Consider the following 16,441-nt stretch of genomic DNA (forward strand, 5'->3'; position numbering starts at 1 on the left):
TCTGGCTTCCCTTGATAAAGAACTCCTGCCTTGACTTAGACCTCTACTCCTTTCATAGTTTCCCTGGTCTTCATTATCATCATCCTTACCCTTCAGTGGTTGGTCAGTTTTGCATTTGGACTTAATCACTTTCTCCCCCATTTTGGCATCATCTGGTAGAAGCAGGGAGACAAGCAATTCCACAGAGTTTTGGATTTCATTGAGTTGGTCTTGTTGAGCAGCTTGATTCTTCAAAATATCAGATAGTTGAGCTTGCTGCTGTTCTTGAGTCTTTTCTATATACCCAATACGGTCAAAGGCTGGCTTAAAAAAACTTTTCTTATCCACTTTGACATTCATGTCTTGCTGAATTAGTGTTTCTTGAATTTTGTCTGCCTTGGCTTGAGTTATTGAGTGTTGACCTTGAAGGTTCCTGGTACTCAATGCAGTAACTCTGAGCTGTGCTTTGAAGTCATCATTCATTAGCATCTCATCAGCTTTAGCCAGGTGCTCAGCAAGAATATCCATTCTCTTCCTCTGGAGGTTTCACTACAAGGTACTGGTGCATCCTCTCTCATAAACTTTTTAATCAAATCAGCTTTATTAACTGTTTGTAGAGGTGCATGTCCTGAAGGACCAGCTGCATCAGCATTTACATTTGTAGCAGCTTCACCAGTATTATCAGCATTTACTTCAACAGAACTTGCAGAATCTTCAGTATCAGCATCTTGTGATAGAATAACTGTATGTGAAGCAATAGAAGATTCATCTGCATGAACATCAGCATCTAGCAGTGGAGTTGTTGGTTGAGTTTCTGAGGAATGGTTGGAGCTTCCAAGTACAGAACCTTAGGCACATTCAAGTTGTGAATATCTATTTCAGCACTTATACCTGGATTATCAGCATGTACTAGATCAATGATAGGAGACACAGGAGGTGTAGGCATGTATTCTTGAGTATTCTCTGGCTCTTGAATAGGAGATTTGTGAGCTTCAGTAAAGTCTGGTTCAGTAGTGGGAAGAGATTCAATCATAATTGGGTCTATCGAGATCAGAGATTCCTGACCTCATTCCTCAACTGCTGCTTCCATTCCTTCTTCAGAGATTGATGATTCTACAGCCCTCCTTGCTCTTTGATTTTTAAGTCTCTTAGCTGATGGAGAGACTCTGGGAGATTGATCATCAGAGTTTAGCTTTCTAAGCCTTCTTAGGGGCCTAGAACTCCCAGTTTCTTGAGCTTTCTGAGAAGAAATCGTCTCAGCTACTTCAGCAACAAGTTCTGATGGTTGAACCTGTACCTCATCATCAGACTCATCTCTTAAAATCATCTTCATTCTTTTCTGCTGTGACTGGGGTACTATCTTAGTCCTCTTTGCTCTAGAAGGAGAAGGCTTCACTTGATTATGTGCTGATGGTTGGTTGGCATGTTCTGATGTGAGTGTTGGTTGAGTGATAGTAGTAGGTGCTGATGGCTATTGTGTGTTGGTGGGTTGGATATCATGATATAGCAATGAATAGGTATCATAATCAGCATTTACTAGAGCTTGCTTTACTGATAAAAGAATTCTAAGGGGTCTCAAAACTCCCTTCTTGTTGTCAGCAGTTAAGAGATCAGTAAAAGCCCTCTTAGCTAACCTAAAAGGTTCTATTTGTTCACTTGCTGGTTGTAGTTCATCTGATGTACAGTAATTATAAATTAACTGACAGAACCTAGCAAAGTAAACTACATTCCTGTCCTCTTTCATTCTATCTCCTATAAAACATAACACAGTCTTTGCATAATCAAAATGAGACTGGTTTAAGAGTGCATACCCAATTTGTTGTGTCAGAATATGAATGGCATCAAAATTTGAGCACTTGTTGGCAAACATCTTCGTGATGCAATCGAAGAAGAAGCTCAATTCCTTTCGAATATATGGTCGTTTGAGTTGACCCAACTTAGCCAAACTCTGTTCATACCCAAGATTAGCCATCATTTATTGTAACAATGGCTCCTCAACAGCAGAACTGAATTGACAGTTTTCAGGTAGGTTTAGAGCTTTTCGAACTGTGGCTGGAGTAACAATATACTCAACCTCCTTTGCTGTAAACACAATGCTTGGAGTCCCATGCTTACCACCATCATCATAAATTCCTGTACGCCAAAACGTCAGAACTTGAGTTCCAGATAAATAGGATGGCTGCGTCAAAGCGAACCCAATTTCACTATGAGATCAGAAATCCTGAATAAAATGAAGTTCTGAATGAGCTTCTTAGTGAGAATGGCAGCATAGTTGTTGGGGACGAACTTTGCTCCATTAAAGATTATATCATTGGGTGCCATTGAAAATGAGTGAGAATTTAGAGTGCCTGAAAGATGTTTAATAAAATTTCTGTATAGAAAACCGTCAGAGAATATGAGAAAATAAGAAAAAGAGAGAGAGAGTATAGAATGAAATGTAAGTAAAAGATTTTAAAATCTTTTATCTCTTTTACTTATACGCTCCACTTAACAGCAGTTATTGAGAAGTGGAACAGACTTTACACCTGGCCATGGGAAAAGCACCACCATAGATTTCCCTCGACTGACCGATAAAAAAAGTGAAAGAGGTCAGCCATGCATTAGTTAAGATAGTAGTTAATGGGCACGGGAAATAAGTAATGATTACTATGCACATGCAGTTTTTCAAAAAAAAAAACTGTTCCCACTAAACAAGTAATTATGACTGTGTTTATCTCACTTAAACCAATATTCTGATAAAATATAACCGTTTAAGTATTGACCAAAAATAAATCAAGTAAATAAATACTGCCACGTAAGCATTAGAACTTGATTATTATCAGAATTTAAAGGTCATCGGAATATGGCTCCTGTACTCAAAAAGTGAATGTTTATTTCTGTAATTCTTCACACAAATACTAATATGGTTTCCCAGAACTTAATCATCAGAACTTCCATCATAACTTGTCCTCAGAATTTATGCAACTGACACTTAAAATGTTCATCTAAAACAACATTGATCACCACAGTAATTTTCATCATTCATATGGAGTGTAAGTGTGTGCATTAAACTAAATATCAGATAAAGAGTAAAGTCTGATTCACTTCAGTACATCTTAGAAATAAGGCATAACTAAGAACTTTGCTCAAAATCTATTATTAGTCTGAAGTCTACTATAGAATGAGTTCATGAATGAATCCACCTCAACTATTTTGTGCTCATTTTATGCATCTTTTGACATTCTTTTTCACAGGAGCTCCTCAGTGTAAGTGAGTCATGACTGCTTATCAAAATTTATGCTATTATCAGAGTATTTCTTCAGTAATCAGAGAATATGAAAAATCACCAAGAAAATTTTATTTTGCTTTTCTAATGCATATTACTTAATACCAACAATGCACTTGGATCTTCCCTTCCACATAGATTTTTCTCTAGATCTCAAAGGAGTACCTGATATTTATTTGTTTACTTTACTTTTTCTTTTGATAAGTGAGGCTTATCAGCACTTAGTACATCCATAAGATTTACCAACATCAGAACTTAAAAGATAAGAAGCACTATTCTAGTTTTTGACTTAGTAATAAGATACACAAAGTAAACCTAACCAAGCTCAATATCAGAATTTGCTTATGTTAAAAGATTTCCACATAAACAATTACTTCAAACATGGGATCTTTAGTATATTAGAGACTACTAGGTCAGCATCTAGCACAGTTATCCTCATTGGATTGAATAATTACAGAAAAATTCAAATCACTATCAGAGTTTAGAAATTTACATCAGACAACAATCAGCACTTAGGTAAATTTCAATTTAAGCACATATTACATAAAGATAGTAATATCTGTTAATACTGATCATAAAGTCTGATGTATCAGAACATAAACTAAACAGATTTAGAGAAAGAACCTGAAACCATTCCAAGTTCATTTACCAATCTTGTAAAAGTAGCTTCACATAGTAGTTTTGTGAAGATATCTGCTAGTTGTTGATCTGTTGGAACAAAATGCAATTCCACTGTACCTTCATCCACATGTTCCCTTATGAAGTGGTACCTAATGCTGACGTGCTTTGTCATTGAGTGCTGAACTGGATTACCTATCATAGCAATAACACTTTGATTATCACAGTAAATAGGGATTTTAGAAAATTCTAACCCATAATCCAGTAACTGATTCTTCATCCAAAGAATTTGTGCACAACAGCTTCCTGTAGTATTGTACTCTACCTCTGCAGTTGATGTGGAAATTGACTTTTATTTCTTGGTAAACCAAGAAACTAATCTGCCTCCAAGAAATTGGCAGCTCTCAGTTGTGCTTTTCTTGTTAATTTTGCACCCTGCAAAATCTGTATCTGAGTAACCTATTAGCTTAAAGTCTGATTCCCTAGGATACCACAATCCTAGATTAGTTGTACCCTTAAGGTACTTGAAAATTCTTTTCATAGCTGTTAAGTGAGGTTCTCTTGGATCTTCTTGAAATCTTGCACAAAGACAGGTAGCATACATAATATCAGGTCTACTTGCAGTTAGATAGAGTAGAGAGCCAATCATACCTCTGTAATCAGTAATATCTACTGATATACCAGTATCCTTATCCAATTTTGTTGCAGTGGCCATAGGAGTGGATGCACTTGAGCTGTCTTGCATTCCAAATTTCTGGTGTACTTAGATTGACAAATAAAAGTTCCTTCTTCATTCTGCTTGACTTGAAGGCCCAGAATATAGCTAAGTTCTCCCATCATACTCATTTGATATCTTGACTGCATTAGCTTGGCAAACCTTTTACAAAGTCTGTCATTGGTAGAACCAAAAATGATATCATCAACATATATCTGCACCAAAAGTAAGTCATTTCCATGGTTGAGATACAATAAGGTTTTATCAATAGTCCCTCTGTTAAATCCACTTTCCAGAAAAAACTGAGCTAATGTCTCATACCATGCTCTTGGAGCTTGCTTAAGGCCATAAAGTGCTTTATCAAGTCTGTAGACATGATTAGGAAATTTTGAATCTACAAAACCTGGAGGTTGTTCAACATAAACTTCTTCTTCGAATTCTCCATTAAGAAAAATACTTTTTACATCGACTTTAAACTTTTTGTGAGCAGCAAAAGCCATAAATATCCTTATGGCTTCCAATCTAGCAACTGGTCAGAACTAGATGAATCAGAATTTGAGTTTCCAGAATTATCAGAACTTGGCCCATCAGAACTTGTTGAATCAGAACTTGAAGATCCTGTTCTAAGTTCTGATGCTTCTTGAGATATGGTTGGATCTTCAATATGCCGCCCTGCACAGGTGCATTTTCCTTTGGCATAGTCACCACAATTTCAATAACATCAGAGTTTAACCCATCAGAGTTTGAAGCATCAGGATTTAGACTATCAGAATTTACAGAATCAGAATTTAAGACTTCATTCTCAAATCTCAGCTGATCATGATCATTGAAATCTTCAAGTCCAGTAATCTTCTTATCATCAAAAGAGACATTGATAGATTTCATGACAACCCTTGTTCTTAAATTGTAGACTCTGAAGGCTTTTGTGGAAAGTGGATATCCAACAAAAATTCCTTCATTAGCTTTTAGATCAAATTTGGATAGCTGTTCAGGATGAGTCTTAAGAACAAAATACTTGCATCCAAATACATGAAAGTACTTTAGATTTGGCTTCTTTTTCTTCACCATCTCATATGGTGTCTTTCCATGCTTGTTGATAAGTGTTGCATTCTGAGTAAAACAAGCAGTCTGCACAGCTTCAGCCCAAAAGTAGGTTGGTAACTTTGCTTCATCAAGCATAGTTCTTGCAGCTTCAATAAGAGTTCTATTCTTTCTTTCAACAACTCCATTTGGCTGTGGAGTTCCAGGAGTAGAGAATTCCTGCTTTATTCCATGGACTTTGCGGAACTCTTCCATAATCATATTCTTGAACTCAGTGCCATTATCACTTCTTATGATTTTCACAGAGTCTTTGACCAATTTATCTAGTTGTTTGACATGATCAATCAAGATAGATGCAGTTTCACTTTTTGTGCAAGAAATACACCCATGTGTATCTGGTTAACTCATCTACTATGACCATAGCATATTTCTTCTTTGCAATAGACATGACATTCACTAGACCAAATAGATCAACATGTAGTAGGTGATAAGGCTCAAGAATTGAAGATTCAGTCTTGCTCTTGAATGAAGATTTTCTTTATTTTGCCTTTTGACATGAATCACAAAGGTCATCAGGTGCAAATACTGATTTTGGCAGTCCTCTCACAAGATCTTTCTTGACTAGTTCATTTATATTGTTAAAATTTAAATGAGAGAGTTTCTTGTGCCAATCCCAGCTTTCTTCAATTGATGCTCTACTTAACAGACAGATTGCAGAACCATCAGAACTTGTTGAAATCTTGGCTTTATAAATGTTACCATGCATGTATCCCTTTAGAACAACTTTGCCTGTAGATTTGCTTACAACTTCACGGTGTTCTTCAAAGAAATCCACATGATAAGCTCTGTCACAGATTTGACTAACACTCAGCAGATTGTGTTTAAGTCCTGAGACTAGAGCTACATTTTCAATGATGACATTCCCAAGATTGATATTGCCATATCCCAGAGTTTTTCCATGTTGCCATCTCCATAAGACACTCCTGGGCCAGCCTTCTCCACAAAGTCTGATAGCAGGGCTTTATTTCCAGTCATATGTCCTGAACATCCACTGTCCAGAACTAGGATATTTTTCCTGTTGCCCTGCAATCACAAAGACCACTAATGATTAGTTTTAAGGACCCAGACTTGCTTGGATCCTTTGGCCTTATTATGTTTGTTACCATTTGCAGCGGATTTAACTTCAGAGTTTATGCTAACATTTTTCATATCAGATTTTACAGTATCAGACTTTGCATCAGAACTTACACTAGAAGGAATAATGCTAACTTTCTTTAAAGAAGGTTTTATTTGATAATAATCATAGTACAAATTATGATATTCCTTACAAGTATAAATGGAATGCCATAAACTACCACAATGAAGACAAGGATTTTGTGGTTTTAACCTAAAAGACTGACTCTTAACTCCTCATTTAGGAGGTAAAGAGTTTATATTCTTATTCTTCCTAAAAAAAGAAGTAAGATGGTTAGAGTTTCCACAGTTATAGCATTTCTTTCTAAGAGCATTAGGAACAGGCTTATAATTATTGCTTTTATTCACATCTTCCTTTCCATTCCTATTTTTCCTAGGTGGCTTAACCTTGTTTACATTCTTAATCTCTTTCAGCTTATACTTAAGCTGCTTCCTTGTCATTAATCCTATGTTAACTTCAGCTGGTTTATCCTGTTTTAATTTATCAGAAGTTGACTCTGCCTTAACTTCTGTATCAATATCTTTCATCTTTTCAGAATCAGACTTTACAGTTTTAGCTACAAACTTAACAGGATTTACCTTTGGCTTATTAGTCTGTTTAACAATAATTGGCTTAATTTGTTCAGTTCTTGTTTCACTTTTATCATCTCCATAACCTAAGCCCTCTTTCCAGTTTCCACTACTTAGTAAATTCTGAGTTGTTCTTCCAGAGTTAGTCCAAGTCCTGATAATCTCTCTTTCCTTTTCTCCTTTGGTACAGTCTTTGCTGGCTGATCTGCAACTACAACAGAGAGCTTGGTTGGCTTATGTGGCCCTTCATTAATTCTGTCAAGGTATTCTGGATCTGTAGCTTCCAGAAATATAGCCATTCTTACTTTCCATATAGGATACTCAGAACGTCTCAGTATGAGAACCCTAATAGTCTCATATCGACTATGAATTTAAGCCTTTGGAGTTTCTTCAGTTTTGGTGGGCTTGGTTGGAGTTTGTTCTTCTTCAGACATGATTGTTTTAGATATTTACTGTATATATGTTAACAGATTGGCTCTGATACCACTTGTTAGGTCACACACACTATAGAAGGGGGTTGAATACAGTGTATACTACAATCAAATCGAATTAAGAACATAAGTATGAAACACAGAATAATCTTTTTAATAAAACAGTATTGCAATGGAACCATTCTCTCTCAGTGATGAACAAATATCACGAGAGCTGCTAGGGTTACAATGAATAATATTCTCGATTACAATAACACATCTAATGTAAACCCTATGCTGCACAGTTACAAGATAATCTATAAATTGATATCGAATATAAGTCTGCATCCTAAAATAAATCAATTAGTTATCTTTTCCTCCAAGTCTTCTATTCTTCATAGAATTCTTCTCCATGCATATCTCTTCTTGTGTTAGTCTTAATCTTCTTTCCTTTCAATCAGCCGCCTTCCTTATCTGAAAGTCTTCTTAAGTCCGGATATTATCTCCTGATGAATATCTTCTGATATCTTAAGTTCTGATAACTTAAGTTCTGATATCTTAAGTTCTGACTTCAGTATAAGTACTGATTTCCAGTTAAGTCCTGATTTGTCCTGTTAGTCAAGATCTGAAAACTAAACACAAATCATTATTAGACATGATATCACAAATATATCTAACAAGAATGTCAAAACAAGAAACCAAAGAAAGGTTAAATAGAATGTCATTATATTTAGTCAAGGTCCATATTTTCTCAACAATAAAAATATGTTCGTTATCCTCAACAATCAGCAAAAGTAATTATATAACATTTTTTATACTTTAATTTATTGTCCTTTGTAAATGCATTCCACCCGGAAGAAAATCTAGGCTTATCATATGATGTCGCAATACTAATTGTCCATTCTCCAACTTTTGTTCTCAAGATGAGCAGCTCATTTGCATGCCATTGTCGTTCATTAGGTGTCATATTGTTGTGCAAGACATGCCTGTACTATAACAAGACTAAGTCATATTGAAAACCCTAATATTTAGTTGTATGATAGTCTAAATCTGTATTTTGTATTGTATTACTTGAGTCTGTAAAAATGTTAAAGATCATACTGGAGTATTTTTTTGTAAACAGTCTCAAACCTAAGAATAAACTATGGAAGAAGATCAACAAAATCATGCCTCAGAGAAAAGATGAAAAAGCTTGGAGTTGAATAAATCTATTTTAGGAAAAATGTTCTAAGTCAAGATATCTACAAGTCACATATCAAGTCATATAGATAAGACATTCGAGAAATCCAGAATGACTTATCAAAAAGTCCAAATTGGCTTATAAAGAATTCCCAGAGATATCGACAAGTCAAATGAAGATATGAAGATTGAAAATATCGACAAGTCAATCTCTGATTAGAGATCTCAGAGATATCTACAAGTCAAAATATATATAGAGATCTCTGAGATATCGATAAGTCATTTGCATATAGAGAACTCAGAGTTATCGACAAGTCAAAATGAAGATATGAAGATTGGAGATATCGACAAGGCAATTTTCTCATTAGAGATCTCAGAGATATCGACAAGTCATTTTGCATATAGAGAACTCAGAGATATCGACAAGTCAAAATGAAGATATGAATATTATAGAAATCGATAAGTCAATTTTCTCATAGGAGATCTCAGAGATATCGACAAGTCAAAATGCTTATAGAGATCTCAGAGATATCGACAAGTCATTTCTACATGCAGAGTTTTGGAGACCTCGACAAGCCAAGTTCACTTATAGAGAACTCAGAGAACTCGAAAAGTCAAAGACACTTATAGAGAACTAAGAGATCTCGATAAGCCATTATACTTATCGAGATGTCAGTTCTCTATGCAACAAATTGGAGATCTCGATATGAACCTCAAGTACAGAATGCAGACAAGCTATATATTCAAGATTATTAATCAATAAACGATCTAATCATTCAGATTGAAAAGTCTATAAAAGCAGCTTAAAGAGTTCAAGATTAAGGATCAAGATTAACTGACAAAGGAAAGTCACAGAACTACACGATTTGTAAAGATTCACTAAGCCAGAAACAGAAAGATTTAGAGATAACTTAAATTAGGGTTTACTACATCTTATTACATGCCGTGTAAACCCGTGTTTACTAATATATAAATTAAACACTAGTCATTTATTTTAGTTGTAACAAACAGATCTAGATTTTCTTGTAACTCTCTCAAGAAAGAAGCTGAGTTCTTTACTGTTAAATATATTTGATAATGTCATGACTAATATGATTTATGTTTAGTTTTCAGTTCTTACTTAAACAGGACAAATCAGTACTTAACTGAAATCAACACTTATACTGAAGTCAGAACTTAAGTCATCAGTACTTAAGGTTCAGGAGATATTTATCAGAAGATAATCTCAGGACTTAAAGGAAACGTTCAGATAAGGAAGGCGGTTGATTGATTGAAGAGACAAACATAAGAAGAGATATGCATGAAGAAGGAATTCTATGATGAATAGAATACTTGGAAGAAAAGATATCTGATTGATATATTTTAGGAAGTAGAATTATATTCCATATCATTTAGCGATTATCTTATAACTGTGTAGTATATAAACGCAGACATAGGGTTTACACTATAAGTGTTATCATTATCGAGAATATTATTCATTGTAACCCTAGCAGCTCTCGTGATATTTGTTCATCACTGAGAGAGGACAGTTTCATATTGTAACAGAGTTTATTGCTTTGAATAAAGTCTATTTTTAGTTACTTGTGTTATTAGAATTCGATTTGATTGTGCTATACACTGTATTCAACACCCTTCTACAGTGTGTGTGACCTAACAAGTGGTATCAGAGCCTATCTGTTAACACACAAACAATTTAAGATCCAAAAATAATCATGTCTGAAGTAGAAACTCCAACTAAGCCCACCAAAACTGAAGAACCTCCAAAGACACAAATCCATAGTCGATATGAGGCTATTAGAGTTCCCATATTGAAACCGTCTGAATATCCCATATGGAAGGTGAGGATGACTATGTTTTTGGAAGCTACAGATCCAGAATATCTTGACAGAATCAAAGAAGGACCTCACAATCCAACAAAACTCACTGTTGCAGTTGCAAGTGAAGCAGCAAAGTCTGTACCAAAGGAGAAGAGTGATTACACTGCTAAAGATATCGCTTCAATTGCTAAGGATGCTAAGGTACGACACTTACTGCATAATGCCATTGATAATGTAATGTCAAACAGGGTAATATACTGTAAAACTACAAAGGAGATATGGGATGCCTTGGAAACAAGATGTTAGGGAACTGATTCGATTAAGAAGAATAGGAAGACAATACTCACTCAAGAGTATGAACACTTTGACTCAAAGGCTAATGAGTCATTGACTAACTTATATGATAGATTTGTCAAACTCTTGAATGATTTGTCACTGGTTGATAAGGAGTATGATCTTGAAGATTCAAACCTTAAATTCTTGTTAGCTCTTCCTAAAAGCTGGGATTTGAAGGCAACAACTATAAGAGACAACTATAATCTTGATGAAATGACTCTTGATGAAATCTATGGGATGCTCAAGACTCATGAACTTGAGATGGAACAAAGAAGCAAGAGGAAAGGAGGAAAGTCAAGGACAGTTGCTCTTATGGCTGAAGAAGAATCTCCCAAGGCAGCCACCTCAAGGAAAGGCAAGGGTAAAGCTCTCTTCACAAAGTCTAATACTGAGTCGTCAAGTTCTGATAGTGATGGTGACTCAGAAACTGAAAGCTCTCCTGAGATGGATGCTGATAAAGAGATGATGAAGCTGTGTGCTCTTATGGTGAAAGGAATCACAAGGATTGCATACAGGAAGTTCAGGAAGGGAAAGAAGTTCTCCAGGAAAGGTGCAAGTTCTGATAAGAAGAATTTCAGAAAATCTGAAGGTAAAGGAGGGAAGTCTGACAGAGGAGATTACACAAATGTCAAATGCTACAACTGTGGTGAGAAAGACCACATATCTCCTGATTGCAAGAAAGTGAAGAGTGACAAAGGCAAGGCTCTAGTCACAAAGAAGAGAAGTTGGACAGACACCTCAGATTCTGAAAGTGAGGAGAACTATGCCTTAATGACAAATGCTGATATGGCAAATGCTGAAAGCAGTACTGAAGCTGCTGAGTTAAAGGTACCTCAAACTACTTATGCCTTTCATACTGATGATATTAATGAGTTGAGAAGATATCTTAAAACCATGTTCATTAGCTATAGAGATCAAATTTTAACATGTGAAAGATTAACTTCTGAAAATCTTGCTTGTAAAAAGAGGAATGATTATTTAGAAAAAGAGTTAGTCATGTTCCATCAAACTCAGAAAGATAGAGATGATGCTTTTTATGTTAGGGATGAAGTACTTAAAATGAATGAAGTACTTAAAAAGATTATCAGGACGTGTACTAACTCTGGCAGAACAACTCAGAATTTGTTAAGTAGTGAAAACTGGAAAGAGGGCTTAGGTTATGGAGATGATAAGAATGATAAAGGAACTGTAGATATTAAGCCTAAAGTTGTTAAACAAAAGCCAAAGTTAAAACCTGTTAAGTTTGTAGCTTTAAAGTCTGATACTGAGAAATCAGAAGTTAAAAAGGAATTAACTTCTGACAAACTAAAACAGGAAAAGACAACTGAAGTAAACGTAGGCTTGATGATAAAGAAGCGGCTTAAGCATAAGCTGAAAGATGTTAAGAATGCAAACAAGGTAAAATCACCTAGGAAAAATAGGAATGGAAAGGAAGGTGTGAATAAAAGCAATGATTATAAGCCTGCTCCTGATGCTCCTAGAAAAACGTGTCATAACTGTGGAAGTTCTAACCATCTGGCTTCTTTTTGCAGGAAGAGTAAGAACATAAACTCCTTACCTTCAAAGTCAGGAGTTGAGAGTCAGTCTGTTAGATATAAGCCACAAAATCCTTGTTTTTATTGTGGTAGTTTTATGACATTCCATTTATACTTGTAAGGAATATCATAGTTTGTAATATGATTATTATCAAATAAAACCTTCTTTAAAGAAAGTTAGCATTGTTCCTTCTAGTGTAAGTTCTGATTCAAAGTCTGATAGTGTAAATTATGATAAGAAAAATGTTAACATAAACTCTGATGCTAAATCCGCTGCAAATGTTAACAAACTTAACAAGGCCAAAGGATCCAAGCAAGTCTGGGTCCATAAAACTAATCATTAGTGGTCTTTGTGATTGCAGGGCAATAGGAAAAACTTCCTAGTTCTGGACAATGGATGTTCAGGACATATGACTGGAAATAAAGCCCTGCTATCAGATTTTGTGGAGAAGGCTGGCCCAAGTGTTTCTTATGGAGACGGCAACATTGGAAAAATATTGGGATATGGCAATATCAATCTTGGGAATGTCATCATTAAAGAAGTAGCTCTGGTCTCAGGACTTAAACATAATCTACTGAGTGTTAGTCAAATCTGTGACAGAGGTTATCATGTGGATTTCTTTGAAGAACACTGTGAAGTTGTAAGTAAATCTACATGCAAAGTTGTTCTGAAAGGATACAGGCATGGTAACATTTATGAAGCCAAGCTTTCAACAAGTACTGATGGTTCTGCAATCTGTCTAATGAGTAGAGCACCAATTGAAGAAAGCTGGAACTGGCACAAGAAACTCTCTCACTTAAATTTCAATAATATAAATGAACTAGTCAAGAAAGATCTTGTGAGAGGACTGCCAAAGTCAGTATTTGCTCCTTATGGCCTTTGTGACTCTTGTCAGAAAGCTAAACAAAGGAAATCTTCATTCAAGAGCAAGACTGAATCATCAATTCTTGAACCTTATCACCTTCTACATGTTGATCTATTTGGTCCAGTAAATGTCATGTCTATTACAAAGAAGAAATATGCTATGGTCATAGTGGATGAGTTCACCAGATACACATGGATGTATTTCTTGCACACAAAAAGTGAAACTGCATCTATCTTGATTGATCATGTCAAGTAACTGGATAAATTGGTTAAAGACTCTGTGAAAATAATAAGAAGTGATAATGGCACTGAGTTCAAGAATTTTACAATGGAAGAGTTCTGCAAAGACCATGGAATCAAGCAGGAATTTTCTGCTCCTGGAACTCCACAGAAAAATGGAGTTGTTGAAAGAAAGAATAGAAATCTGATTGAAGCTGCACGAACAATGCTTGATGAAGCAAAGCTTCCAACCTATTTCTGGGCTGAAGTTGTGCAGACTGCTTGTTTTACTCAGAATGCAACACTCATTAACAAGCATGGAAAGACACCATATGAGATGGTGAAGAAAAAGAAGCCAAATCTAAAGTATTTTCATGTATTTGGATGCAAGTGTTTTGTTCTTAAGACTCATCCTGAACAACTATCCAAATTTGATCTAAAAGCTGATGAAGGAATCTTTGTTGGATATCCACTTTCCACAAAAGCCTTCAGAGTCTACAACTTGAGAACAAGGGTGGTCATGGAATCTATCAATGTCTCTTTTGATGATAAAAAGATTACTGGACTTGAAGATTTCAATGATCATGATCAGCTGAGATTCGAAAATGAAGAATTAAATTCTGATACTGAAAACCCTGACAGTCTAAGTCCTGATACTGCAAACTCTGATGGATTAAACTCTGATGTCATTGAAACTGTGGTGACTACGTCAAAGGAGAATGCACCTGTGCAGGGGGAGCATACTGAAGATACAACCACATCTCAAGAAGCATCAGAACATACAACTGGCTCTTCAAGTTCTGATTCATCAAGTTCTAATAAGCGAAGTTCTGATAGTTCTGAAAATTTAAATTCTGAAGAATCCAACTCAGAGAGCATAGTTTCAGGGGGAGCATCATAAAATGTTGATGAAGATAGCATGGATCATGGGGGAGCATCCAGTTCTAGAGAAAACCTTCCATCTGCAAGGAAGTGGACTAAATCACATACACCTGACTTAATAATTGGAAATCCTGATGCAGGTGTCAGAACTAGAACAGCTACTTCAAGTGAATGTCTTTACAATTCTTTTCTTTCTCAGACTGAACCAAAGAAAGTGGAAGAAGCTCTTCAAGATGCTGATTGGGTGCAAGCAATGCAGGAAGAGTTAAATGAATTTGAAAGAAACAAAGTTTGGACCCTAGTGCCAAGACCAAAAAACAGATCTGTTGTTGGTACAAAGTGGGTATACAGAAACAAAACTGATAGTGATGGCATAATTATAAGGAATAAAGTAAGGTTGGTTGCTAAAGGATATTCTCAACAGGAGGGAATTGATTATGATGAAACATTTGCACCCGTTGCTAGATTGGAAGCCATAAGGATATTTTTGGCTTATGCTGCTCACAAAAAGTTTACTATCTTTCAAATGGATGTGAAAAGTGCTTTTCTCAATTGAGAATTGGAGGAGGAAGTATATGTTGAGCAACCTCCAGGCTTTGTAGATCCCAAATATCCAAATCATGTCTACAGGCTTGATAAAGCACTTTATGGCCTTAAGCAAGCTCCAAGAGCATGGTATGAGACTTTAGCTCAGTTTCTTATAGAAAGTGGATTTAACAGAGGAACTATAGACAAAACATTGTTCTACCTCAACCATGAAAAGGACTTACTTTTGGTTCAGATATATGTTGATGATATCATCTTTGGTTCTACAAATGACAGACTTTACAAGAAGTTTGCCAAACTGATGCAGTCAAGATATCAAATGAGTATGATGGGAGAACTTAGCTATTTTCTGGGCCTTCAAGTCAAGCAGAATGAAGAAGGCACTTTTATTTGTCAAACCAAGTACACCAGAAACTTGCTGAAGAAATTTGGAATGCAAGATTGCTCAAGTGCATCCACTCCCATGGCCACTGCAACAAAACTGGATAAGGATACTGGTAAATCAGTAGATATTATTGATTACAGAGGTATGATTGGCTCTTTACTCTATCTAACTGCTAGTAGACCTGATATCATGTATGCTATCTGTCTTTGTGCAAGATTTCAAGCAGATCCAAGAGAACCTCACTTAACAGCTGTGAAAAGAATCTTCAAGTATCTTAAGGGAACAGCTGATCTGGGATTGTGGTATCCCAGAGAATCAGATTTTAAACTAATAGGTTACTCAGATGCAGATTTTGCAGGTTGCAAAATTGACAGGAAAAGCACTAGTGGAAGCTGCCAATTTCTTGGAGGCAGATTGGTTTCTTGGTTTAGCAAGAAACAAAAGTCAATCTCCACATCAACTGCAGAAGCAGAGTACATTGCTGCAGGAAGCTGTTGTGTACAGATTCTTTGGATGAAGAATCAGTTACTGGATTATGGGTTAACATATTTTAAAATCCCTATTTACTGTGATAATCAAAGTGCTATTGCTATGACAGGTAATCCAGTTCAACACTCAATGACAAAGCACATCAGCATTAGGTACCACTTCATAAGGGAACATGTGGATGAAGGTACAGTGGAATTGCACTTTGTTCCAACAGATCAACAACTAGCAGATATCTTCACAAAACCACTGTGTGAAGCTACTTTTACAAGATTGGTAAATGAACTTGGAATGGTTTCAGGTTCTTTCTCTAAATCTGCTTAGCTTTTGTTCTGCTGCATCAGACTTTATGATCAGTATCTACAGATATTACTATCTTTGTGTATTCTGTGCTTAATT

The sequence above is a fragment of the Apium graveolens genome, chromosome 4 (genome assembly GCF_009905375.1).
Source record: "Apium graveolens cultivar Ventura chromosome 4, ASM990537v1, whole genome shotgun sequence".
Lineage (NCBI taxonomy): Eukaryota > Viridiplantae > Streptophyta > Magnoliopsida > Apiales > Apiaceae > Apium > Apium graveolens.